Raw genomic sequence first — 26,549 nt, 5'->3', positions numbered from 1 at the left:
ACTAAGTCTGTCCCTAGCATTGATGATATTTTGATAGCTACCATCTTGGCTAACACAGTGTGCATGTTTGTGGGGAAAGGGGTGTTGAACTGGGGACCTCTTCAGTTTAACACCACAAATGGTGAAGCCGGAGCTACACAATCACTTTGCTAATGATGACTGGAACAAACTAATCTCTGTGTGTCGTATTTATATATTTATCCACAGATGCTTTTCTGCAAAACTGGAGGGAAATACATATATTTATATATTTTTCCTCCAGTGTAGAAGTAAAGCATCTGTAACAAAGTGTCTATGGTACTGAGCAACAACCTTGACTGGTGTTATTCCTGCAGAACTGTTTGAATAAAACAGCAGGCTGAATCTTAAAAATGGAGTAGGCTATTCATTTAAGTGAATAGTCAGTTCAGGTGGTTCTGCATACTGGGCAGGCTAGAAGGGTATCTTCAGAAAAGTTTAAACCTCTCAGTGAATGTATTAAGCAAACTTATTTTTCTGCCTGTGTCACCAGTATCTCCTTAAACTTTACAAACTTTATAACTGAGAGAATATTCAATATCAACTTACTTCCTAGTGATTATGTTGTTTACTTTCTATATTCTCTTCAAATTCAGCCACTTGAATCAACCACATCAGGTTCACTTTTGTTTGTAGCTGGTATGGGGCACTCACTCCTGCATTCTTTGTATTCCAGGCATTCCATGAAAATGTCTGGTTGTTTTAAAATACATTCTCCAATGATATTTGAAATAATCATCTGTCTGTCTGTCTCCACATACTCTGTCTGTTTGCATAAGGATTTCTATACAGCCCACTAAATGTGTAGTGGGAACACATTTCACATATTACCAGGGGAGCTTTGCTACTTCACTAAGCATCATGCCATCTCTGGACTGTTTGAAGTAAAACCCTGTGGAAATTTTTTTAGAGGGAGGAATGCTCATTAATTACAGGAGTTAGAGGAGCTTGAGAACTGGGGAGAGCTGGGAGGAAAGTTGGAGAGGTGATGTTGAGAATATTTTTTTCTTGACCTGAGGGAGGTGCTTTCATACAGCATTTCCTAATCATGGGGAGAATTTTGGTTTGCTTAATCTCTGGAAGTTCATTCCAGAACTGGATCTCTTTGATAAGAATGCTTCATCCTAGGCTTCATCAGCCAAAGTAGTAATTTGCAATAATGCAAATATTTTAATCTGGGTTAGGTTTTCTAAACTCTACAAAAACTAAAACTGCAGGTAGATTCCTTGGCATTATCCCATCAATTTGTGTAATCCCTTCAATCATATGTAAAAGCCCTTCTGAGATCCAAAAGTTTTAAGGCCAGAAAAGTGCTTTTTCCTTGTCTTCTCTGACCTTCTAGGTATCACTTGCCAAAACATTTCACCCAACAACTTGTGGCTGCAAGTCAGTGCACCTTTTTAAGAATACGGCTATCTTGCTGCAAAGATCTCAAGTTGAGGGGGGACTCTATAGCAGTATAGAGAAACTCTTCCAGTGGCTACTTAACCTCTTTGTTAAAGTGCTCCAAATTTTCAGTGTTAATGGATCTGGCTTCAGCCTATGGCCATAAGTGTTTGTTCTGCCTTTCTTTGCGGGATTAAAGAGCCCTGTAGCAATAGACCAGTGGTGATTAACCTCTTTGGCCCATGGGCCAGATAAGCGGTGTCAGTTGGCTCATTGGCTGTATCCTGTTTGTGGGCCTGATCTAATGAATGGTGGTGCCTGGCTGGTGCTGATCAGGGCTGCAGGTCAGGGACTGAGCACCCCTGCATCTGATAGTTCATCCCTGTGCGGCATACATAGACCATGGTCAAATAATCTCTTTAGCCTCCTCTTCAATAAGTTAAGAATGAGCACCAGAAGGAAGCTTTCCAAACTTCAAATCTTTTGAAACTTATTTTTCTTAAGATTTTTCTGATCTTCACAGAACTGTGAGGTATGGACACTGTGTGCATGACCTCCAAGAATGGTCTCAGTGATGTGGTATGCAGAGATCACACCACTCTGGGCTTTTATTCAGAGTTTCTCTGTAGGGTTACCATACATCCAGGATTTCTCAGATATGTCCTCTTTCTTTAGATCCTCCAGTCTTGGTCCAGGACTTATTGTTGTTTTAAGTATGATCAAATGTCTGGCATTTTTCTCTACTCAGGCTCAAAGGTTTTTCTGGCACTTCTTAGCTTTCCCTAGCGAGCAAGAAGCTGCTTGTGTCTGGGGACAGGGCATTAGAGGCAGGGTATACACACACGGCCAGCATGTAGCCAGGTAGGGCGGGGAGCAGCCCAGCAGCTGGATACAAGTAAGTCTGTGGGAGGTGGGGGTTGGAGGACCAGGACTTGGGGACTGTTTGGGGTGGGGGGAATGGGTGTGTGTGGAGGGAATGGGTGCCTGGTGGTACTCAGGGGAGTTGTCCTGGTGCTGGGGCTGCAGCAGAGTGGGGGAAGCACCTACCCCTCCAGTGGGGAAAGGGGATGGGGGACCTTCAGAGGCAGCGTGGAGCTGCACGGCCAGGCCAGTGGCACTGGGGTCTGTGCCTGTGTTTGCAGGGCAGCTGGGAGATGCTACAGGGCTGGGGGGTGATGGGGGGGGGCAGCTGTGGCTTGGGAGTGAGTGTCACTGGGTGGGGGGGGCTGTGGATTGGAAAGGTGGGGCACTGGCAGCACCAGGGGTTTGCAGGTTGAGTGAGGGGCATCAGAAGGGATTGGGGAGGTGCTGTGGGTTGGGAGTGAAGGGCACTGGCATGACCGGGGGGGACAGGGTACTGCAGATTTGGAGTGAGGGCCACTGGCAGGGCTGGGAGGTAGGGTGGCTTGGGAATGAGGGGCAGCAGAGTGGGCAGGGGCAGAGTATTGGCATATCACTTTCCCCTACCCCCTGCATGACAGGCATCCTCTTTTTTGGAACTGGGAATATGGTAACCCTACCTTAGAATTTCTGATTGCTCCCTTGCACTGGTTGTTTACCATGAATCCTACAACCATCACTACTACTTACTGCCCTAAATTGCTCTAAGCTGGCAATGTGGGGAGATGGGTTACCTCTATTCTTTAATGCTGAGTAGTGTCACGGTTTTGTGGGTAGTTCACAAAAGTGTTTGAATAAAGGTTGCAAGACAGACGTGAATTATCCTTTAAGACAGGGCTGTACAACTTCTGAGAGGCCAGGGGCCACGTGCCATGCAGGTCCACCACATGGGCTATGCAGACATCCTGGGCCATTCTGCCACAAGCCCCCCTGCTGCACAAACTGTGTGGGTGCTGATAGGTTATGCCACACTGTCCCAGGGATGAGGGCTTTAAGAGAGAACTGGAGGAAGGAGAGGGAGCCTGGTGACTTTGGCAACAACAGGAGGAGTGTTTAGGGCAGTGGTAGTGGATCACAAGTTAATCCTTATGGGGTTTATGAAGCCCACCTGCCTTGAGTTGGACAGTCTTGCTCTAAGGTAACTTCCCTGTTACCACCTGGCACAACAGCAAAAAGTATCTTTGGAGGACTCTTTGGTCAAAATAGGCAGGATGAGTGCGGCATCTGGTGATGCAATCTACATTCTCTTACTAGTTCTGCCACTTCATTTGTGTGTGGCCTTAAGCACTTCCTTTCTCTATGCCTTTGGGATCCTATGGCCCCAGCTGACTTCCTGCCCTTTGGGCGGGGGGCTGGACTCGATGATCTTCCGAGGTCCCTTCCAGCCCTAATGTCTATGACATCTATGAAATCTTACCTTTGTAGTCATCCCACTCCATAGTGGTGTTTTGAAGTAGAGTCCACTACTTGCAAAATATTTTAAGACCTTCAGATTGAAGGTGTTCCCAAGAACTGAGTGTTTTCATAAACATAGATTTAAACAAGTGTTTGTGTACCTCAGCTTGGTTGATATCTCTCTGGAAGTCAGTCCAGTCCAGATGTGTGGTTCCTCCCCTCACTCCCAGCCCCGCAAGTCAGTTCTTGTACTGTTTCACTAGCCATAATTGTAATAATTTATAAAAACCTCAGCTCTTAAATGCTAAACCACTTTCACAAGAAGGTCTTTGCCATCAATCATTATCATGGAAACAAATTCAAAAAGGAAGCAGAAACAAAGTACTGGGGGGGAAGGGGAAGGGGAATGGGAGGGCAGGAAGAAGCCGTAAGCAAATATCTGTAATTCTGTACCTTGACATTTTATTCAGGAGATAACTAGAATCTTGCTCTTTGCTGCGCAGGAGGCTCTCTGGATTGTTAGGCTGTTAGCTTCTGTGAAGTGTCATGAAATCAAATCACCATCTTTGCCTATAGTCCACAGTTATTTAATAAGAGACAAGAGGTGTACATTCCTTCTCAGATCAGGTTAGCGGGGTTACAATTCTTCTCTTGTGAGCTCTGCCCTACAACTTAGAAGGCAACATTCATTTCCAAATTGGTTCTTTTGCTTTAGTCCCTCACAAAGGGTAGTAGAAGCATTAGGAAAATACCAGCATTATGGCTAAAAGGATACAGTGTTTGCCTGAAGAAGTATGTACAAGTTGCTCTGTTTGTGCCTATTTCAGCTTTCTTCGGGAAAGATCTCAGTGCTTACTTCAGGAGCTTTTTGTACAATTATTATTAGTAGTCCTCTGAGCCCCACCATAGAGCAGGGTGAAATGATAGCCCCTGCCCCAAAGAGCTTGCACATGAGTATGAAGCCAATAAGAGATTCTGCTCCCTTATAGCTTATTAACCCTTTTTATTTCCACACAAATTTAAACAAAACTTTAAAAAATGTCAGCTGTAATGGAATTTCCTGTTGATCCTCTACCTGGTTTCTGTTGCTTTCAGACTTTGTTAGCATTTTGTCGCAATATCTTTAGTAATAATCCTTGCTGCTATGTTTTGTTAATAGCTGTCCAAGAGGGCTTTTTGATGTATGAATGCTTTCATGGCATGGTGTTTCTTTGAGCAGTCAGGACAGATCAGCTGTATAAGATACTGTAAGAAAGCACAATATATGTTAATCTAGCTCTGTTTGAAAGGCTTCATGCAATTCTCGGTATCCACTGATGCAAGTGTACCTATTAACTGGAGAAAATGAATTCTCTGGGAAGAACTCTGTGTCCCACTGAAAGGAATGGGGCGTGTCTAATGGTGCTTTGTAGTGTAATGCTCAATTGAGTAATGGTGCAAGAGCTAAAAGAAGAAACGGACTTTATCATGACTGTACCATAGTACAGGGGAGGGCTGGAGAAGGCTGGCTGTTGCTGACAACACTAATATGCTAACAGAAGTGGATCTTACTGAATGAAGATCAGCTGTGCCATGATGTGTTGCATTGTCCCCTTGTACTGCCCTTGATGATGTGGGACAAGAGGTGAAGTGATCTCACTTTCCCCACTCAGCTATACCCATGACCCAAGTCTGAATGGGTGGGGAAAAGCAGGATAAGTTGGTTTGGTTGAGTGGAGAAGTATTTCTCCCCACCCACCCAGACCTGAGGTATAGATCTGACTGAGTGGGGGAAATGCCACAGAGGTAATAGATGGCCATCGCTATAAAGTGGCAGAGCCTATTGCCACTTTCTGTTGCACAGTGATTTTTTTTTCCCTTTCATGTGGAGCAACAAAAGGTGTCAATGTTTATTTGCTCAGTATTTGTGCCACCATAAAAAATGTCAGCACAAATGAGATTCTAGGTAATATCTGTTTCCAACCATCGTGTCCGACAAAGGAGCTGGCAGCCTGTCTGCCTGTACAGATGGAGTGATCCTCGCTCTGTCATCAAATATGTTGCTGGGGCAGTGAAAATCCTTCAGATTTACAGTGCTCTGTGGTGGTCAGGGACCCCATTGCATTACATTGACATTGTACATTTACAGCCTAATAAAAAGCAAGGATCTCCAAAAGGCAAACCGTACCTGAGCATGCTAGTGCAGCCAGGAGGCCTGATCCAGGGAAACGCTTCATAGCTCTTGCTCTGACCTTTAAAATCAATCCGTTAATTTTAATTAATCATTCGGACTATAAGAACATAATAACGTAAGAATTACCACTTACTGGGTCAGAGCATAGGTCCTTTTTGCCCAGTCTCCTGTGCCACATGGGGGTGCCAGCACTACCACCTGTTGCCAAAACTTTTGGGCAAGAAACAAAACACTGTGCCCCTCCCCTTCCCCAGAGCCTGCTTCCCTGCCTGGCTTCCCCAAAGAGGGCTCCCACTGGCTCCACATAGAGCCAGCCCCTTGCCTGCTCTACCTGAGCTAGCTCCCCTGAACCACTGCTGCTGTTGCTGCCACTGCTGCTGCTGCCACCCCAGCTCCCTGCGGGATCCCTCCTTCCCTACACAGGCCCCTGGATTCCCCCAGCTTCTGCTTCCTGCTCCAGGTTTTGAGCTGTTGGGCTGCTACACAGACCAGGAGGATCCCACAGCATCAGCAGGGCCTCCCACACCACTGCCACCCACACTACCTGTCCAAGTAGATCCCACAGTGCCACCAGGACCCCTCCACCTGCCCCAGTCATGTCAGCTGCCTGGGCAACACCTACATCTCTGCCCTGTGTGAATCCTGTGTTCCCACTCCCTCCCCAGCCCTGTGTTTCCTTCATTGTTTTTGTACACAAGTTGAGTAAGCCGGAGGCATGCCCTCCCGTGTGTGTGTGTGTGTGTGTGTGTCTTCCCTCCCCCCTTCCGTGGCCCACCCTTTCTGCTCCACCACATCCCACCCCCACTAGCACATCCTTCCCATAGTGCAGCCAGAGGAAGCATCTGACTGAGCCCTTCTGATCCCCTCAACCCATTTAATGAATGGAGGGGAAACCCTGCCATGAGAGAGTGCAGGGCAGGAGCCCCCTGAGTGGACTGCCACCCCAACAGTCCCCAACTTGGAGGCTGGCAATGAAGCAAGGAAGAGCCAGCAGTGCCAGGGAGCTCTGCTCAGGCAGACTTCCCCCAAAGGGACCCAGGTAAGGGCTCCTCAGGAGCCTCTTCCATACCTAGGGCTGGGAAGGGCAAAAAGCTGGCTGCCAAAACTAAACCACCAGCACCTAAGTGGTCCAGGTGTTCTTCATCAGAGCACCACATTCACTCAGCCCATCCCTGGTCCTGCCAATACAGCTTCCCATCTGGGAAGCCTCAGCTATGCCCACACTACTGCGGGGAAGCCCCCAGATCCTAAGCCTGGGCTCTTCGTTGCCACTGCCCTACATTTTCATAGTAGCTAGGGTCAGGAGAGACCTATCAGATCATCTAGCCTGACCCCCTGCCACAGGCAGGAATGAATACTGGGTTCACAAGACCCTAGACAGGTGATCATCTAACCTCTTTTTTAATTTACCCAAGGTAGGGGCAAGGACCACTTCCCTAGGAAGTTGGTTTCAGATTCCGGCCACCCTAACTGTGAAATATTGCCTTCTGATCTCTAACCTAAACCTGTTCTCCATCAGCTTATTACCTTGTTCCTCGTCACCCCAGGTGGTGCTGGGGAGAAAAGGGCTCTGCTGATGATCTCCCCTAATGAGTTTGTAGGCAGCCACCAGGTCCCCCCTCAGCCTCCTCTTGCCGAGGCTGAACAGGTTCAGGTCCCTCGGTCTCTCCTCATAGGACCTGTCCTGCTGACCTCTCATCAAACGGGTGGCCCTCCTCTGAACTCTCTCCAGGCTGGCCACATCCTTTTTAAAGTACAGTGCCCAGTACTGGACACAGTACTCCAATTGCAGCCTGACCAATGTCACATAGAGAGGGAGTATCACCTCTCTGGACCGGCTTGAGATGCATCTTTGAATGCATGACAAGGTATGGCTGGCCTTGCTGGCTGCGGTCTGGCATTGGTGGCTCATGTTCATCTTGGAGTCAATAATGACTCCAAGATCCCTTTCCACCTCTGTGCTTTCAAGAGGGAAACTCCCCAGCCTGTATGTATGCTGTGGATTCCTTCTCCCAAGGTGCAGCACCCTGCATTTGTCTACATTGAACCCCATCCTATTCTCATCTGCCCACTTTTGTAGTCTGTCTAAATCTAGTTGGAGCCTCTCTTTCCCTTAAAATGTGTGTTCACCTCACCCCACATCTTAGTGTCATCAGCAAACTTGAACAACGTGCTTTCAACCCCCTTGTCCAAGTCGCTGTTGAACATGTTAAACAGTGTGGCCCTGTGGACTGAGCCCTGGGGGTCCTCACTGCTCACATCTCTCCAGGTTGAGTATGACCCACCCACCACTACTCTCTGGGTGTGCCCCATCAGCCAATTTTTTACCCAACCAACTGTGTAGGCATCAGTGCCACAGTCACCTAATTTATTGATGAGAATGGGGTGAGAGACAGTGTGAAAGGCCTTCTTAAAATCTAGAAAGACTATGTCCATGGTGACTCCATCATGCAAGGATTTGGTTACTTGGTCATAAAAGGCAATCAAGCTGGTCAGGCAGGACCTGCCTTTGATGAACCCATGCTGATTGCCCCTGAGCATGATCTCCCCTGCTGGCCCCCCACAGATGTGCTCCTTGATGATTCTCTCCAAAATCTTCCCGAGCATCAAGGTGAGGCTTACGGGCCTATAGTTACTTAGGTCCTTCTTCCTCCCTTTCTTCAAAATTGGGACCACATTAGCTAGTTTCCAATCCTTTGGCACCCAGCCAGATGACCATACAAGTGCTCATACAGCCGGGCCAAGGGCTCTGTGATGATTCCTGTCAGCTCCCTCAACACCCTTGGGTGGAGGGCATCTGGACCTGCAGATTTAAAAATGTCCAGCCCTTCCAGAAGACCCCTAACTACATCTGTGCTGACTGAAGGCCTGACAGAGCAATCCCCATGACTGTCCCTACTTCTGGCAGGAAGGATGTCCCGGTCCTTGTTCAAGAAAACAGAGGCAAAGAAACTGTTAAAAATATCAGCTTTCTCGTCTGGCATAGCCACGAGGTTACCATTTGAGTCTTGCAGGGGCCCTACGTTGCCTGGTGCCCTCTTCTTGCTCCCAATGTACTTGAAAAAGGACTTTTTATTGTCCTTAATCCTGGACACTAGCCTGAGTTCCATCACTGCCTTGGCCTTCCTAATAGCCCTCCTACACTCACAGGCCGAGGAGGAGTAATCCTCCTTGGTGATAACTCCTCCCTTCTACTGGTTGTACACCACCCTTTTAGTCCTCAGGCATTGCTGAATGCCCTTGCTGAGCCAAGGGGATTTCTGAACACTCTTACCCCCCTTGTTTCTCTCAAGGACTGTTCTCCTTTAGGTCTGGAGGATCACCCCCTTAAGGTATGACCATCCCCCATGGACTCCCATCTCCTCTACCTTCTGGGCCCTCGGTGCCTCCCCTACTAATCTCTGAAGCTCATTGAAGTTGGCCCTTCTGAAGTCAAGAGCTTTAGTCTTGCTGTAAGCCCTTGACACCCTGCGCTGGATAATGAATTCCAGCAGGTGATGATCACTATTGTCCAGGTGGTCAAGGACCTTCAGTCCCCTCACCAGGTCATCCCCAGTGGCCAGGACCAGGTCCAGCAAGGCATTACCGCTGGTGGGGCTGTGCACCTCCTGGATAAGGTGAAGGTCCTGTAATACAGCCAAGAACCTACGTGAGCAGTCAGACCTGGCTGTCTACTTCTCCCAGCAAATGTCTGGGTAGTTTAGGTCATCCATGACAATAACATCCCTTAACCTAATTGTCTCCATAAGCTGACCGGAGAAGTCCCAGTCCAGTTCTTCCCCCTGGATGGGTGATCTGTAGTATACACCCACCGTAAGGTCCCTTTCACCATGCCCCCTTATAGTTTGACCCACAGTGTCTCTACCCAACTCTTCTCTAACTTGAAGCTAATCCTTGATGTTGTGAGGTGCTCTTTGACATAGAGTGCAACCCCCCCCAACCTTTTTTCTCTGTCCTGTCACTTCTATGTAGTCGTAGGTGGGGTCCCACCAGGTTTCTGTGAGCCCTACTAGGTCTGGATTCTTACTCGCAATCACGAGGCACAGTTCCTCCTGCTTGTTCCCCATATTACGCGCATTAGTATAGAGGCACTTGAGGCCTCCTGAGGGTGCACGCACCTCCCCGCAACACACAGGACAGTTGTGGCCCCCTAGTCCCAGGACGTTGTTGCTTACCTGGCCATCCCTTTCTTTTGTCACCCTGCATTATGGTGAAGCATCCTCTCCACTGGGAGCGGCCCCTTCCCCTGGCAAAGCTAGTTTAAGGCCCACCATATGAGATCAGCCAAACTAGAAGAAAAGCCAACCTATCTACCTCTGACAGTGGGGTCCTCTTCCAGGCCCTCACTTACAGGCACAGGGTGATGTGCTGGCTGCCTGAGAAAGAAGGCCCACACTTTAAGGCCTAAGGGTTACCTAATAATCTAATACATCATGGGGGACCTGAGGTGCCTCTGGTGTTGTGCACTGGGACACCTGCATCAAGAGTGCCCCCTAGGCCAGCATTGGGGAGCACTGGCAACTCCACCAGAGAGAGGGGTGCCCATATCTCTAACACCTCTGACACCCCAGCTGCTGCACCTAGCCCCCCCCCCCCACAAAGCTCAGGGGACCCCCCATGCCTCAGCCACTGGCAAGCAAAAGAAGGGCAGCTCAGGCCCTCTAACATGGAGGGAGTCCCCCCTCCATCCCACCAAGAGGGGAGCCAAGCTGAAAGATGTGCCTGATACCTTCTGAGCTGTGCCAGGTACCCCATCCCCAGGGAACATAAAGAAGATTCCGGAGAGGAGCCCACAGAGGACAGCTCCCACTCTGCTGACAGCAACCTACCCCCCGCCCCTCCCCCCAACACAGTGAATGCTGAGACACAGGCCTTGGCCACCCCGGGGCAGGTCCAGTGACAAAACCCTCCCCCTCCCCAGAAATTATCTTAGACCTGCCCTATGGTCCTAACAGAGGGAGGGCAAAGCAGGGTCCCCTGACACCCAGAAAAACCCTGAGGGGAGCCCTGTACTGACCCCACTGTGTTCTGACCTGCCCCCACCATCATCAAGAGGTTCCTGCTGAGCCACAGGGCTAGGAAGAGGATGACCAGAAAAGTCCATGGGCTCTGTGGAGTCTGACAACCTCTCAGCTCCAATGGTCCCCCGGAAAGAGCTGCTCCAGTTCCCAGAGAGCACACGGTTCTCTGGGAGCCAGGTGCAGCTCAGCCTGGACCACTGGGGGGACTTCCACTGCATCCTCAATGCTGTGATGATGCTGGTGGAGGAAGGCACATGGCTGAAGTGGTGCAATGCCAAGACCTACCTGTAGGCCTACAGCATCCATGACACCTTCTATGTACACAGGAGGGTAGTAGGGTTGCTGCTAGGCTCTGGGCCTGGTGTTGCCACCCTCAAGGCCCCTGCTAGGCCTGCTGATACCCCCCAGCAATGAGGTTGCTTAACATTGTGATCTTCAACATGATGCAGCTGCAGGACAGGTCTCCACAGGTACCAGGTATTCCTTCCTTTAGGATGGGGGGAACTCTATGCTTTTTCTGCAGGAGACCCATGCAACTGAGGTCACTGAAGCCAGCTAGTGGCTGGAGTGTGAGAAAGGGTGACTTCAGCCACCTTATGGAGTATTGCATGAGTGGTTACCATCTTCTCCCCAAGCCTGCAGCTGTAAATCCTCCAAGCCATTAAGGTAGTCCCATGCCTCTACTGCATCTCCAAGTCTGGGCACAGGGGCTTGTTCTGAACCTGATGAATATATATGTTCCTGTGCATGACTCAGAGATGGCCTGGTTCTATCAGCAGGCAGCCACCTACCTTGGCACCGTAAACCCTCATGAGCTCCTAGTCCTCAGTGGGGACTTTAACATCACCCCCAAGCTGCAGGACCATATGGGCAGGGAGTAGAGCTAGGCCATCACCACCATCCTCAGGGGGTCCACTTAGACCACTCCCTAGTGGACATTTGGAATGCCTGACACTCTTTAGGGCATTAATCATGCTCTCAGTCTGCCCAACCCCCACTAGGGATCTCTGAACAGACTCAAGGTGGGTGCCCTGCAGATGCCTTTGTAACCTCCATACTATCCCCATAGCCACAAACCAACCCTCCAGACTTAATCATAACACAAATATATGCAAACCACTTCCAAACTAAACTTTATCCCCACTCTGGGTCAGTACCCCACCACAAATCATACCTCCCATTTAGCTTCTCTGTCTACCTCCCCTGGGTAGCTTGGGTGTCCATGGGCCTGTTCCTTGAAGCCCCCCTCCCAGGAGCTCCTTCCCCTGCAGCACACACGGACAAACAGCCTGCTTTGCCTCAAGTCATGTGGCTCTCCAGTCACCTGCAGGGGTTTTCCCATTGGAATGGCCAACTGTGCTCCTCTGCTGCAGCTCCATGCAGCCAGCTTGGCATGCTGCACTCTCTACTTAAAATGATAGGAGCCTCTGGCTCCATGGCATGGCACCAAAAAGGTGATCTAGGAATTTGCCTCAACCCCACTGCCAGGTTTAGGCAGAACTCAATCTGTTGATTTTTGTATCAAAGTAAATCTTGTTCCCCCTTTTCTCCCATAGCTTTGTCTAAGGGACATTATGACCAAAGCAAATTTGCATTGATTGAACATGCCTTGAGGTTAGGACCATTCATGAGCCAATCATACCTGGCTGCTGAATACTATTTAATCATTTTGGGACTGTCAGATCTAAAATATGCTCACATGTAGGTTTCATGGCATTCAAATGTTGTCAAACAGGATGAATCATTTCTGAGTCGTGGCCTGCAATGCTGCATTGTTTAAAAGGAAGTGAAAAGTAATGGCTGATTTTAAAGGCACATTCCAGGATTGTGTCACATTTTTCTTTTCTTTTATTCCTGAGACACAGACAGGTAGCGCAGTCAGACATGTAGATGATAAACCTTCAGTAGGTATGTCTGCTTCACAACTCATTAATTTATCTGAATTTGCTTCCTCTCTCTCTGTTTTCTTTCTCATGTTATTGATCTATTTTAATTCTACTAGGAGGCTGTTTTACAGTATTCTCTTTGTGCAGGTGATAGGCAGTGTCTAAATTATGTCAAGATTAACCTTCCTAGGATCCAGTTTCTCTTTGGTGACAGGGGAGGTGAAATGGAGAAGCTGCAGTAGTTCTAGCAGCTGAATTCTAACCCTGCTGTCATGTCATGTGTTTATGAATTTCTACATAATGTGTATGTCCTGGCCCATTACCCAAAATTATTATTGAGCTGAAACAGACTAGTGGGCAAGTAGTGAATTGAAATATACAATCTGAAATATATTAATACTGTAATTGAAGCAGAACATTGCAATGAGTCTTGTATCCTTATAAATAAATCCTCCCTCTCTTCCCCATCTGAGTTATGCTAAGGACTTGATGCAATGTCTCTGAAGTCAGGGCATTGCTAGTCAAAGCTAACATGCAATCAAGGCTTGCAGCTTGATTTTCTACTATTTGTAGCTTCAGGCTCCTGTAGAATATATATATTTTTTACCATTGCTTCTGCAACTGGGGGTTTTGTTTCATCAGATGCATCTGTCACCTTGCTAATAAGAGCTCTGGATGACAGCTGTGCCCACAAGGTGTTCATCTGATCACAGATCTAGATCCTCTGGAAAAAAGGGGGCAATGAAGTACATCATCTGCCTCCTGGATCCCAGTAAGCTGTGATGGTGAGGGCTTCTATGCGGTGCTCGTCTCACGAAATCCAACCAGTACTTATGCCCTCCAGGTCCTGTGGGAGTGGCTGCTACAGATCAGCATGAGCCAGGACTGACTTGAAGGTCCTATCACTCTGGCTGAGCTTGGATGCCTTCTGCCTGATGTTTACCAGGCAGAGGTGATGCGTGCCTCCTGAGGCTGGGGGGGCATAGTGACCGCTTGCAAGCAGTTACATGGGGGTCAGTGGCAAGGGCAGGCTGAGCGGGGACCATCTGCAGGTGGACACAGAGCCCTGAGGTGCTAGCAGCATGCCCGGGAGTGCCATCAGCACTTCTCAGGGTGGGGGTCACCAGCACTCCATCTGCCCCTCCTACCCATCACCTAATCTGAGAGCACTTGCTCTCAGGGGGTGCACATGCACCCCCTACATGTCATCTATGCCACCAGGCATCAACAGGTTGACTGTTGCTCTACCGCACCTTCTGAGAAGTCCTCAGCCCAGGCCTTACCACAGTTTGGACTGAGTCCAAAGGGGATGGGGAACTCCCCCTGTTGAACAGGGGGATTTGCTGACCATGCTGCCTAATAAGGATGACCCCTGCAACCTGAGAAACTGGTGCCCAGTTTCCCTCCAGTGAATGTGTAACAAGATCATAACAAAAGCCATCTTGCTGCACCTGATGTCTGTGGTGGTGGATATGATCCACCCTGACCAGATGTACACAGTGCCAGGATGGACCATCTTCAACAACTTAGACCTCATCTCCTCCTTGAGCTTACTTTCCAGAATCAGCCTATCTTTCACTGTCCTGTCCCTTGACCAGGAGAAGGCATTTGACATGATGGATCATGGGTATTTTGCAGACACACTGAGGGTGTTCAGCTTCAATCCCTGCTTCATATAGTTTTTCCAGATGCTGTTCACCTCTGCTGAATGTCTGGTCAAACTCAACTGGACACTGATGGAGCTCATCCTGTTTGGGTGAGGAGTGCATCAAGGCTGCCCACTGTTGGGATAGCTCTACACTGCCACCCTTGAGCCCTTCCTTTGCCTCCTGCACAAGCAGTTGGTGGGGATGGTAGTCCAGGAACCAGTCATGAGACTGGTCCTATCAGCATAGGTCAGTGTGTTGCTTCTCACTGTTCAGGACCTGAGCAACCTGGCACAGGTGGAGGCCTGCCCATCTATCTACTTGACAGCCTCCTCTACCTGGGTCAACTTGACCAAGAGCTCTGGACTGACAGTAGGTGACGGATGACAGATGGGCTCCCTCCCACCTGCATCTGCCATGGCATCTGCTGGCATGTGGGCCTCCTGTGGTACCTGGGGGTCTACCTGTCCCTCAGCCACCCCTGCCAACTAGAGAACAAGCACCTCTGGACTCCTTTAACAGTCAATTGGATGTTTATCTTGCTAGGATCCTGTGACCCCAGCTGACTTCCTGCCCCTGGTGCAGGGGGCTGGACTCGATGATCTTCCAAGGTCCCTTCCAGCCCTAACGTCTATGAAATCTATGAAAAAACCTCATGAAGTTAGAGTGTCTGAGTGGTTACAGGCATGAGTGGGGCTTCTCTAGTGCCTCTGCCCCTGCAGGCAGGCACTGGTCATCAATCAGCTTGCCTTGTCCATGTCTCTGGCACCACTTCAACACCTTGCCCTTGCACCTGAAGCTCCTAGCTAGGCTTCAGAGATAAGCACTAGTGTTCTTCTGGCCCGAATGGCACTGGGTCTCTGCAGGTGTCCTGAGTCTCCCCTTGTATAAGTGGGGGAAGAACCTGATCTGCTTGCACAGCCAGGTCTGCATCTTTTACCTTCAGGCTGAAGAAGCTCCTTTACAGTGCCAGTAGCCAGGCAGCATGGTGTTCCATAAGACATACCCACTAGCACACCTTCCTCCAATATCTCTAAGGGTTCTGATGTGATTGTCCTGTGATTGGCCTTGTGAGGCTGCCATCCATATGAGGCCTTGACGAGCTGCTGGAACTCCACCAGGACATCCTCAGGGCCTGGAGACTGGTTTCTGCCTCAAGGTCCCCAGACATAGTCATCCATGGTCAGGGCTGTCCCAAGGAGGGGGCTAATTGGGGCAACTGCCTCGGGCCCCATGCTTTGAGGGCCCCCACAGACAGTGCCATACAAGCTTTGCTGCACATTGCCAGCTCCATGCTCCGGCCGCTCGCCACTCCACCCCCCCCCCCCACTCCATACTTCAGCCACTCGCCACCCCCCAGCTCTGTGCTCTGGCCACTCACCACCCCACCCCACCCCACCCCCTGCTCTGCTCCGGCCACTTGCCACCCCTGGGCCCCGCATGGGGTGATATGCCCCAGGCCCCACACACCCCTAGGGGTGGCTCTGCCTAGGGTACAGACCTCTTAACTGAGCTCCTGCTGAAAAACATGCAGCTGGTGGTGCCAACAGTCATTATTGACTCGAAGATGAACATGGGCTGACAATGCGAGGTCACGGTTGGCAGGGCTAACTGGACCTTGTCGTGCATCCACAGGTGCATCTCTAGCAGGGACAAGGAGGTGATCCTCCCCCTCTATGCAGCACTGGTCAGGCCACAGATGGAGTACTGTGTCCAGTTCTGTGCGCCCCACTTCAGGAGGGATGTGGACAACATTGAGAGGAGGGCCACCTGCATGATCCAGGGACAACAGGGCAGACCCTACAATAAGAGACTGCGGGACCTGAACCTGTTCAGCCTTCACAAGCGAAGGTTGAGGGGGGACCTGGTGACAGTCTATAAACTCACTAGGGGGGACTAGAGGGGTTTGGGAGAGACCTTGTTTCCCCTAGTGCCCCTGGCATAACAAGGAATAACGGTCATAAGTTGTTGGAGAGTAGGTTTAGATTAGACATCCGTAAGAACTACTTCACGGTCAGGGTGGCTAGGTTCTGGAACCAACTTCCAAGGGAAGTGGTGCTGGCTCCTACCCTGGGGGTCTTTAAGAGGAGGCTTGATGCCTTCCTAGCTGGGATCATTTGAGCCCAGTATTTTTTTTTTTTCTCCTGCCCAGGCAGGGGGTCAGACTTGAAGATCTACAAGGTCCCTTCTGACCCTACTTCTATGAGTCTGTGATAGGCTGGTATCTACACATGCAGGCAACCTGGGACTAAATTTAGTCCCAGATCAGAGCAGCCTGCCTCGTGCCTCTGTGGCCATCAGTGGGAGCTCCAACCTCCGGCCACATGGCTGCCAGCACTTGGGACTAACTTTAGTCCCAAATTGAAGCTAAGAGAGGCCTTAGGCCATGACCCCTGGGGCCAGGCTCGGGCTAGCCCCCTAGTGGCTGGGCAGACCCAGAAGGGGGCCTCCTGAGTTACTATGCAGTAAAGCATCTATATGAGAATTACTGTGCAGTAGCTAATTGGGTGTAAATTTGATACCTGCATAATGCAGGTATCAATTCTACATTCAAGTCAGCAGAAGTTGCCATACTTCCTGTGAAATAGAGGCATGCACATATAGATGTGTACCTGTACTGTACAGTAATTTTGGTTACTTCGCAGTAAATGCACTTGTGTAGACATACCCTGTGTGTATCAAAATTTTCAGGAGGCGCTACTTCACTGTCAAGGCGGCTAGGATCTGGAACCAACTTCCAAGAGAAGTGGTGCTGGCTCCTACCCTGGGGGTCTTTAAGAGGAGGCTAGATGAACATCGTGCCAGGGTCATTTGACCCCAGTACTCTTTTCTGCCATGGCAGGGGGTCAGACTTGATGATCTGCTCAGGTCCCTTCCAACCCTACCAACTATGAAACTATGAAAATGGCTTTGCTAATAAGAGCTGACGTTTTAATTGTGAGCTTCATGATCAGTGGTCCGATTGTGTCACTGTGAGCTGAGATCAGCATAAAGGTTATGCATAAGTTCTTTATTGTTTTGTCCTATGTTTCTACAGTGCCAAAGACAGTAGGGTCCCAGGCCATAACTCAGGCTTCTAAGTACTATTGCAGTACAATTATAGCTAAAAAGCACCTTGCCCAATCAGCACCTTCAGTGGTAATTTAGCCAGAGTCCCAGCAGAGCAATTATATCAACATGTACTAAACTCCTTTCTAGTATAATATGGAGTACTTGTTTAAGAATGTTCATCACCAGATATTTTCCCAACTGCATTTAACATTGCCCCTTTTAAAACATCCCCTTCCTTTTGTAAGGCTGTCTCTGAGCAGCTTCTTCTGCATCTAAAGCTTATATACATTGCCTTAGTTTAGTACTGCAGTGAATAGTAATAACTTCTTTATTGCCACTTGCTTGATTACATTAGTACATTTCCATAGTCCAGATTCAATTCCATTCTCAAGCAAAAAGTTATAAAAAGATGTTTATATTAAACCATGATGAGACAGGTGGATTTATTGAAAATGTTATTCTCACCCCAAATAGCTGACATGCTGCTAGGAAACAACTTAATGTGGAAATGCAACATTATGATTCTAATGTTATAGAAGATGTTTGGCCAAAATATTGAATCCAATAATCTCTTAAAGCTCAGTTCTGCTCTGAAAAATGGCTATAAGAATGGCATCATGATGTTCCATGTTTGCCATGCCTCCGTGATATCTAGAGGAAATCTGCTCTGTTTGAAAGCATAAAAATGATGTTTTGTTTGCCTGGGCTACAGATTTATCCTGGAATCTGAAAGAAAGTGTCTCACATCATCAGCATTTAAAAATGCATTTGGAACTTGGCTAACTTTTCTTTTGCTAAATGCAGGAGCTAGACAAGAATTGTGTTCTTTCCAGAGCTGTTCTGACTCTCTGGGACTAAAGGGAAGAAAAAGATGGAAAAGATATGACTGCACACACAGTTGGCTGAGTCAGAAGGGACCATTTTTACAGTCACCTTTCAGAAAAAAAACACATTTTCAGTTCCATACACAACTTTATTCCTCATGAGAAAAAGCTTACCACATATTACTGAACTCCTTTTTGTATTCCTTGTTTTTTCTTCATTCAAAATGAATCTTTTGGAGGTTGGACTAGATGACCTCTGGAGGTCCCTTCCAACACTACTACTTCTATTATTCTATTTCCACTTAACAGACATTGTCTTTCAGTAGCAGGATTTGTTTATGTAATCCATTATGCTGCTTTGTCATGTATGATTTGACTAGTGGCATCTTCAGTTATAAGACTCATTTACTACGTAACTGTAGGAGGAATAATTCTGTATTAGCAGTGAATTGAGCTAGTGTCATATTATTTATGGTCTCATTTTTTCTATCTAATTTCTGACAGTGGTGAGAGATTGTACAAGGCATATATCAAGTCTGGGCAGAATACTACTAATTTGTAACATCATACACATAGTATATGAACACTAGTAATTTGTAACATCATATGCATCTGTAGGTCTGCATTTTATAGAAATACATGAGGCAGCTTACTGGTGACAGCTAAGAATTGGAATTCTGTGGCACAGGCCCAGTGATAAATAGCAGGTTACTGGAGGTTTTCTAATTCACATTACTGATGCAGCTGGGATTTTTGTACATGAATTCAGGGATTGCAATTAGATGGCAGTTTTAAGCAGAAAACTGATCAAATGCAGAGTTCAGATCTGGACTTCTGTTCTAAGCCAGTCGTCTGTGAAAAACAAATTAGATATTTGTCTCTCACTCTCATTCAGTTTCTCTTTTATTTATTTTAATAATTTATTGTACTTTAAAGAGTTGAGACTGTTTTCTCTACATTAAAGGACAATGAATGCTTTCCCTTCTATGATGACAACATATGCAGGATCTTAATAGTGTGGTAGATATAGGAGGGCAGTCCAACTTTTCTGAATCTGGGGCTGCAGCACTTGGGAACTGCAAGTTGGGCAGCTATGTTGTAGAGCGCTGGCTCCACTATAGTTAATGGTGAGCAATACTTCATCTATTAAGTCTTATCTTCCGAGTACTCAAACAGCTGTAGAGGGATATTTTGCTCTAGAGCAGTGGTTTTCAACCTGTTGTCTGCAAACTGCTGGAGATCCACACACTGTCGAAGGGGGTCCACGAGAGATGATTATAAAAATAAAGTTTCAAATCCCAGAAAAGTTATTCTGTTTCCAAAGGATCTGCATATCCATGCAGATTTTTTTAGGGGTCCACACCTCCATTCAAAAAAAAAAAAGTTAGGGGTCTCTAAATAAAAAAATTGAAACCTACTGCTCTAGAGGTGTGAGGTCATGTTCTGCTCTCAACTCATGCCAAAAGCTTCCTGTAGGTCAGCCAGGTATAATGGGACCCTGGTTTCTCAAGCTGGGGAATCAAAGGCAGGAAGAGCTGATGCTACCTCTGGGGTGGGCAAAATGCAGCCTGGGGGCCGGATGTGCCCCTGGTGGCCTGTCATGCAGCTCTCGATGGCTTGCCAAAACTCAGTAAGTGACCCTCCACCAAAAATAATTGCCCACTCCTGTGCTACCTCCATTAGTCTCTACATTAGTGCTGTTGGCTAGGAAATTGATTTGCAAGGAGCTGAAGGTGAGCTGTGGGCCTTGTGTACATGTGGTTCTGAGAAATTATTCCTTTTAAAACAAAGGAAATGTAATGTCACAGACCTTGTTAATGCTGCTTAAAGATTGCCTCCTGGTTTAAATCTTTTTGGTAATGAATAACTGTTGACAACAGACTTGCAGAGATAAAAACAAATATCACTGCTCATCTACTATAAGTCATCAAGCCCAAATGGGCTGTTTTTCTTGCTCTTTCCAAACCTGATGCTCTGGGAAATCTAAGCAGTTACTTGTGTGTGGCTAAATAAATTGCCTTGGCTTTAAAATACTCAAAAGCCACCTTCTATTCCCTATGGTTGGGATCATCCATGTTCAAGGTCAGAAGGTACAATGTTAAGGCAAGTGCTTACAACCTGTTTGTACCTGGATTTATACAAATGTATGCGATTGTATGAAAAGGTCATCATTTTGTACTTTTGCCATGGGATTTTGGAAGTTAAGGATTTATACCCCTGAATTCAAAGCAGATATCAGCTCTGATCTGTTGTGTTCTTTGATGTCAGAAGGTCTGTTTGGCAATGCTGTTGATGTCCTATATATATTCCTTTAGGCTGGTAGCTACCTTAATAGAAAACACTTCAAGGGTGCCTGGGATTTTTTGAGGTATCTATATTAGAACAACTGGATTTTGGCAAAAATATATCTTTAATTGCAATCTTTCTGGCACAAACACTCTTCATCAGGTATTGAAGAAAAGATTGTAAAATTGGTTTGACTGCATAATTTTAATTTGATCTGAAAATATGAAGAGCATTTCCTGGATTGCAGTGTTAAATGACCAATCATCTTGGACACTTTTACACATGATGGAAATTGCCCTTTTTTGCTCTTTAATTGTGTTACAGGTTTCATGGGGGGTTTTTTTTAGTGATTTAAATATCTTCTTTGCAATTCAAAGTAAAACACATCCCAATGTATTTTACTTTCAATCACCATGAATTACACAGCTGTCTCCATGGATACATCACATGAAAACAGAAATACCCTCAGTGACATGTAATGAGCCCCTTTGTCCACCAGATGCCACTGCAATTTTTGTGTAGTTGAGCCCCTTTTTCCACCAGATTTTGCTTCAAATTGCAGATGGGAGAGAAGGAGGATACCTGCAGTTTTTAGGTACTTGGGTAATGTGTTTTTCAGACTCCAGGTGCTGCATGCAAAGTGTTGCGGTCCATCCAGCCCGACATGAATAAATCTTCTGCTTACCTGCCCAGAAACCCAGCCTCTGTCCCTCCCTCCTGCCCCCCATCTCCCTCCCCCATCCTCCCCCGGTCATGCCCTGACCAGGGTGACATTGGTACCATCACCCCATAATCTGCCTCTAGTTCCATCCAGGAATGAAGAACCTCTTAGCTGTCTAAAGGGGGGAGCAGTTTCCTTTCCTTTTTGAACAAATGGTACCCTCCTGATCAACAGAATTTTAGCCCATAGCCAACAGAATTTAATCCACACGTAAGCTCACCCTACAGTCAGAGCCATGTCAGCAGGCATCCCTTAATGAAAATGGCACCATCACCCCATAATCTGGCCCTGCTTCAGTTCAGGAGTGAAAAACTGTTTGGGCACCTAAAGGGGATGCCCTGTACTGCTTTCATTTGCCCTTTAAAGCAAATGGCACCCGCCCTCTCACAGCACTGAGTGCAGCCAGCCTGTAGCTGCCGTGCTTCATAACGTTTTCCCCTCTTGTACTGGTTGCCACACCAGTCGCAATTGCACAGCCTCACCCCACAGTCAGACCCATGAGCGCTCCCACAATAGCAGCAGGCAGCCCTTACTGATAACGTCACCTTCACTAAGGTTCACATATTTCCAGTTCCAAAAAAGTTCCAAAAAAGAGGTACCCTGGCCCTGCCCATTATGTTGCTCCTCACTCTAGAGCCACAGCCCCCTGAGCCCTCACTCCTGACCTGGGGAACCCTGACCCTGTCAGTGCCCCTCAATCCCAACCTGCAGTGCCCTGTCCCCCTGTGTTATGTTGATGCTGCTTGAGGATTTACTGCTTTTTCCAGTTTCACAAGTTAGTTTAACAATCCTCCCTGATTTGGTGGTGATGAAAACAAAGCCAGGGAGCTTGGCTTGATGGCCTCCTAATGCCCCACATTGGAAGAAAAGAAAATAAGAAAGTTGTTTTTTTAAAAATAGTTAACATTTACTGATATATTAAGCATACTTTACATAAATTACCAAACATCAGAGCATTTATAAGATAACCACGATCAACAAGCAATACTCTTCAACTTTTAAAACCTCAATCAATAATCCACAAGTTTTATAACAACTTTTATAACAGGAAGTAATAACCATAGGCATTGAATGTTTAAAACAACAAACAAGCAATCAACAATAATCAACAGCTTTCACTGCAAATAAGCAATACTGTTTTACCTTCCGTCTCTCTCACATTCTCTTGAATGCCTCCTGCTGCGTTGCCTGGACGACACTTGGCCACAGACCTGATGTGCCTTCCCTGCAATCTCCCTCAACAACACTGCACAGGTACTGATGACATTAACAATCCTATCTGTCTGGGCATCGTTAGCGGGCTTCCTATGTGGTCTGAATTTTTTTGGCGGTCACAGCATAACAAGCAGAGCTGAAAATCAAAGAATGTGGGGAATCGAGCCTTTTTTAAGAGGCTATGCTTAGGAAATCAGATAAGAAGTGGTCGGGGAAAACCACCAAGAAGGGCTTGCCTGTCTGTCACGTTGTTGGACTGCAGGCCCTGAATGGCTGCAAACAATTGCCCAGCAGAGCCTCCCTGCACTGCCTAACTTGCTGAATCTTTAAAGCAGTGTCGGACACCAACTTAATCCCTCTGCACCTTCAACTCGCAGCTCAGCCTAATCACAGGTGTCAGTTCAGAAAACAATTGATTTAAAGGTTCTCCAGGGCTTCACATACTGATTGTGGAGGATGATGCACCAGTTCTCTCCTCTTCCGCAGACTCTTCAAGGGCCACTACTAGTGAACTGGCACTCTTCCTCACTTGAGGCAGCAGGTTTTGGAACTCAGGAGCGGAGGATGGTCTGGATATCTCTGATAGTCTCATTGCCTGACATAATGTGGCACGTTACACACCAGGGTGCTCTTCTACTGAGCTCTTGCTACTTCACATCACAAAGTAGTCCTCATATTCTTGGCCTTAACTCTGCACTGGAGCACCTTCTTGTTGTGACCCTGCTCCACAAGTCTCCTGGACATATCCAGATAGATGTATAATTTCACACTTGGGCTGTGGCCGATGCCAAATTCAGTTGACACTTCAGCGTTCCCCAGCACCTGCACCAGGCTCTTAGCTTCTGCCTAGGACCAAGTGGTCTTAGTCTTACACACCCTCATTTGCTGTCTTCTCTCCCTGGTCTGTTGTCTTCTCTCCTCAGTTTCAGACATCTCAGCTCAATAAGGGGTACCCATACCTGGGCCCCTGGGCCCTCAATTTATAGGTCTCTTGTTGAGCAGGTCAAGAAAATTCACCCCCTTCCAACCCTCGTTTCGGTGCAAAAAGTTTGTACAACAGACATGCCATGCTCGCAACTTTGTTTCTTATGGGCATACTTGCTCAGGATGGTTTTTTGCTGTTTTTGGCTCCCAAAATCTGTGGATGGTGTAGCTAACCAATGAGCCATGTACTCCCAGGTATGCCAATGAGGGTTGCCCACAGGGTCCCTTTAAGGCCATGGCACAGTAGAGGGCTACCCACCAGTCAACCATGTGTCAAGACACTGGTCCTTGCCCACAGTCTCCATAACTGGTGAGGCAATGAATGAATGAATGAGTGAATGAATGATGCTGACAAACCATATGAGGAAAGACTAAGGGATCTGAGAATGTTAAGCCTGGGGAAGAGAAGACTGAGGGGGGACTTGGTGGCTGTCTATAAGTATGTAAGGGGTGAATATCTGGAGCTGAGAGAGAAACTGTTCACTAGGGGTTTCCCAGGGCAGAGCAAGAAGCAATGGCCATAAACTCTTAGAGGACAGTTTCAGGTTGGATGTAAGGAAGAACTTCTTTATGGTAAGTGTGAAGGGGTCAAAGACCCGGGGGGCCGGGGCAAGGCGGAAGGCAGTGCAGTCCAGCCTAGCTTATGGGTGCGGACCTGGAAGTGGGCTCGGAAGCCTTCCCCTTCCAGGAACCCGGGCAGATCTGGGTCAGGACCAGCCCGGAGAGATAAAAGGAGCCCCCCAACCCCAAACAGAAGGAGGGAGAGGCTCCGACGGGAGCCAATGCCGGCGACAGCGGAGACGGTGGCGGCAGAGACAGTGGCGGCGGAGACGGCGGCAGGGGAGCCGGAGGCAGTGGAGCCGGAGGCGACGGAGCCGGAGGGTCCTGGTAAGAGAAGCATCGACGGAAAGACCCTCCTCAGGCGGCTGCAAGCCATCTGGCCACTTGGCAGGACCTGCTGGGGTGGAGGTAAGCTCCAACGCACCCAAGTGGCGCGAGCGGCAGGCGGTAGGGGAACACTGACCCCAGTACCGCAGAAGGCAGCGGCACCCGGCCCAAGCCAGGTACCGTAAGGACTCTTATAGGGACCTGCAGGGGGAGGAAGAAACCCCACTGCGGGACTGATGGACAGACTAAGGGGCCAAAGGTCCTCGCCTGACCAGGGCCGAAGGCCATTGCAGAGTGAGATAACCTCCGCCCCAGAGAAGCGGGCGCAGACGTTTGTGTTGGCATTATATTGCTTTGTTCCTTTTGGACCTGTTACCTACCACACGGACTAGCACCCTGTAGGGAGCCACGCAGAGAGCGGCTACCCCGGAGGACCGGGTGAGAGTGTAGGGGAGGAGGAGCCCTCAGGACCCCTGGACTCTAGAGCCGAGGGACCGCATCCGGACTGCCCGCTTCCCCAGGTGGGTGAACCCCCCAAATTCCATCAAGTCGTGGCAAGCGAGATCGGCGGAGGCGCGGTACGGACGGCAGATCCCCCCCTCTTCTCCAGGGGCCATCCAGGGGATACGGGCGACCGACCCAAGGTAGTCCACCCCATCCCCCACAGTAAGGGTGACCAGAATCTGGAATAGACTTCCCAAGGAGATGGTGCAGTCCCCAACCTTAGAAGTCTTCAAGAGGAGACTGGACAGACACCTCACTTGATCTCAGCTATATTCCTGTCCAGATCAGAGGTGTTGGACTGGATGATCTTTCAAGGTCCCTTCCAGCCTTTAATTTCTATGATTCTATGATAACTGATCTGCTATTCATAAAGCATGTCTGCTGAAAACACAAGTGGGCTCGCTAACACAGTGGCTGCCACAGATGACAGCAGACTGCCATAGATGACAGTGGTCAGCATGCCTGCCAGGTCTATACCACCTCTCTGTCAAGTTCAGGTGCATCATGATTACCAAGGGAACCCCGGATCCTGGCCCCCTTGTGCATGTCTGTTAATCTGACACTAGCATGAATTTAATGACCACTTCTCTGCTTTAACTGCTTTCATTGGCCATTTAAACTAGCATGCAGTTCTCCAATTGCACAGCTACAGGCATCAGAACTACTTTGCACCATGTTACATCCGTGTTCCCCTGGTCTTTGACCAGGTCATACATAAGCCAGACTTCTGCCTGGGCCAACACCAGGAAAGGAGCATGCATGGTCCTGGCTGACCCAGAGGGAAGGGTGGTCAGGCAAGGGTCCCCGATACCGGTGTCTGGGTCAATGAGTCACAGTGTCTGAGTCACTGAGATTGGGAAAGGTTCTTTTTCTCAGTGCAGTTCACTGGAACACCACCCTCACCCCCAGTGGTGGTGATGGGCAGTTCATGGTGTTCACAGGCACCAGTGAAAATTGCAACTGCTGCACTACAGAACATATGTTAGTACAGCAGTGCTCCCAAGACTTTACATGAAAGTAGTGACCTTGAGGAACCACTGCTACTCTCTACCCTCCACTAAAACATCCTTTTGGCATGCTGTGGCTGAATTCCACCCCCACTCCTACCAACAAACCACATATTCAAGTGACAGTTTTACAGAAAAACCTGATAAATGGTGTTCCGTGATCCTGTGAGACCGTAAGCAGGGCCACCTGCTTTATGAATATCGGGTCAGTTCTTTCCTCAATGGGCATGACAGCACAAAATGAAGATCTAAGTAGTTTTAGGATTACTGTTAGGGTGGGATAGCATGACAGCACTGACCTGGCACCTTATTCCAACCAGCACAGCACATGCACAGGCATGATAAGGTTCATAATTTTATTTATCATCCCATTTCCTTTCCCCAGTACTGTACTGGGTGAGAGTGTGCCACTCACATTCCAAGGAAGGTGTTGATTCCTGTGGCGATGTCCTTAGTATTGGGGGTCTGGGTCACATAGTGTTGTAATAGGTATCTATCTATCCATCAATGGATGTTGCGTAGCAGGCCAGGCTTGTACCCCACACCATCACAGCTAAGGGCCCAAAGCAGCAGGATTAGCAGCAGGAGGGCGTACTGACTTTGGAAACCTTCAGCCTGCTCAAAGAGCTCATCTTGCATGGCCC

General features: G+C 48.2%; 1 protein-coding gene and 1 pseudogene across 4 annotated transcripts in view; one reads left to right on the top strand and one right to left on the bottom strand.

Moving 5' to 3' along the window:
- Positions 1 to 3,743, bottom strand: part of LOC149866765 (uncharacterized) — a 41,627-nt pseudogene extending 37,884 nt beyond the window's left edge.
- The window catches only part of LOC149866763 (acid-sensing ion channel 2-like), a 447,342-nt gene that overhangs the window by 119,356 nt on the left and 301,437 nt on the right, over positions 1 to 26,549 (top strand). The gene's annotated exons all lie outside the window — the stretch shown is intronic.

This window comes from Crocodylus siamensis, chromosome 4, assembly GCF_052110815.1.
Source record: "Crocodylus siamensis isolate JL-2025a chromosome 4, ASM5211081v1, whole genome shotgun sequence".
In the NCBI taxonomy this organism is placed as follows: domain Eukaryota; kingdom Metazoa; phylum Chordata; order Crocodylia; family Crocodylidae; genus Crocodylus; species Crocodylus siamensis.
This window is presented reverse-complemented; position numbering and strand designations above follow the sequence as displayed.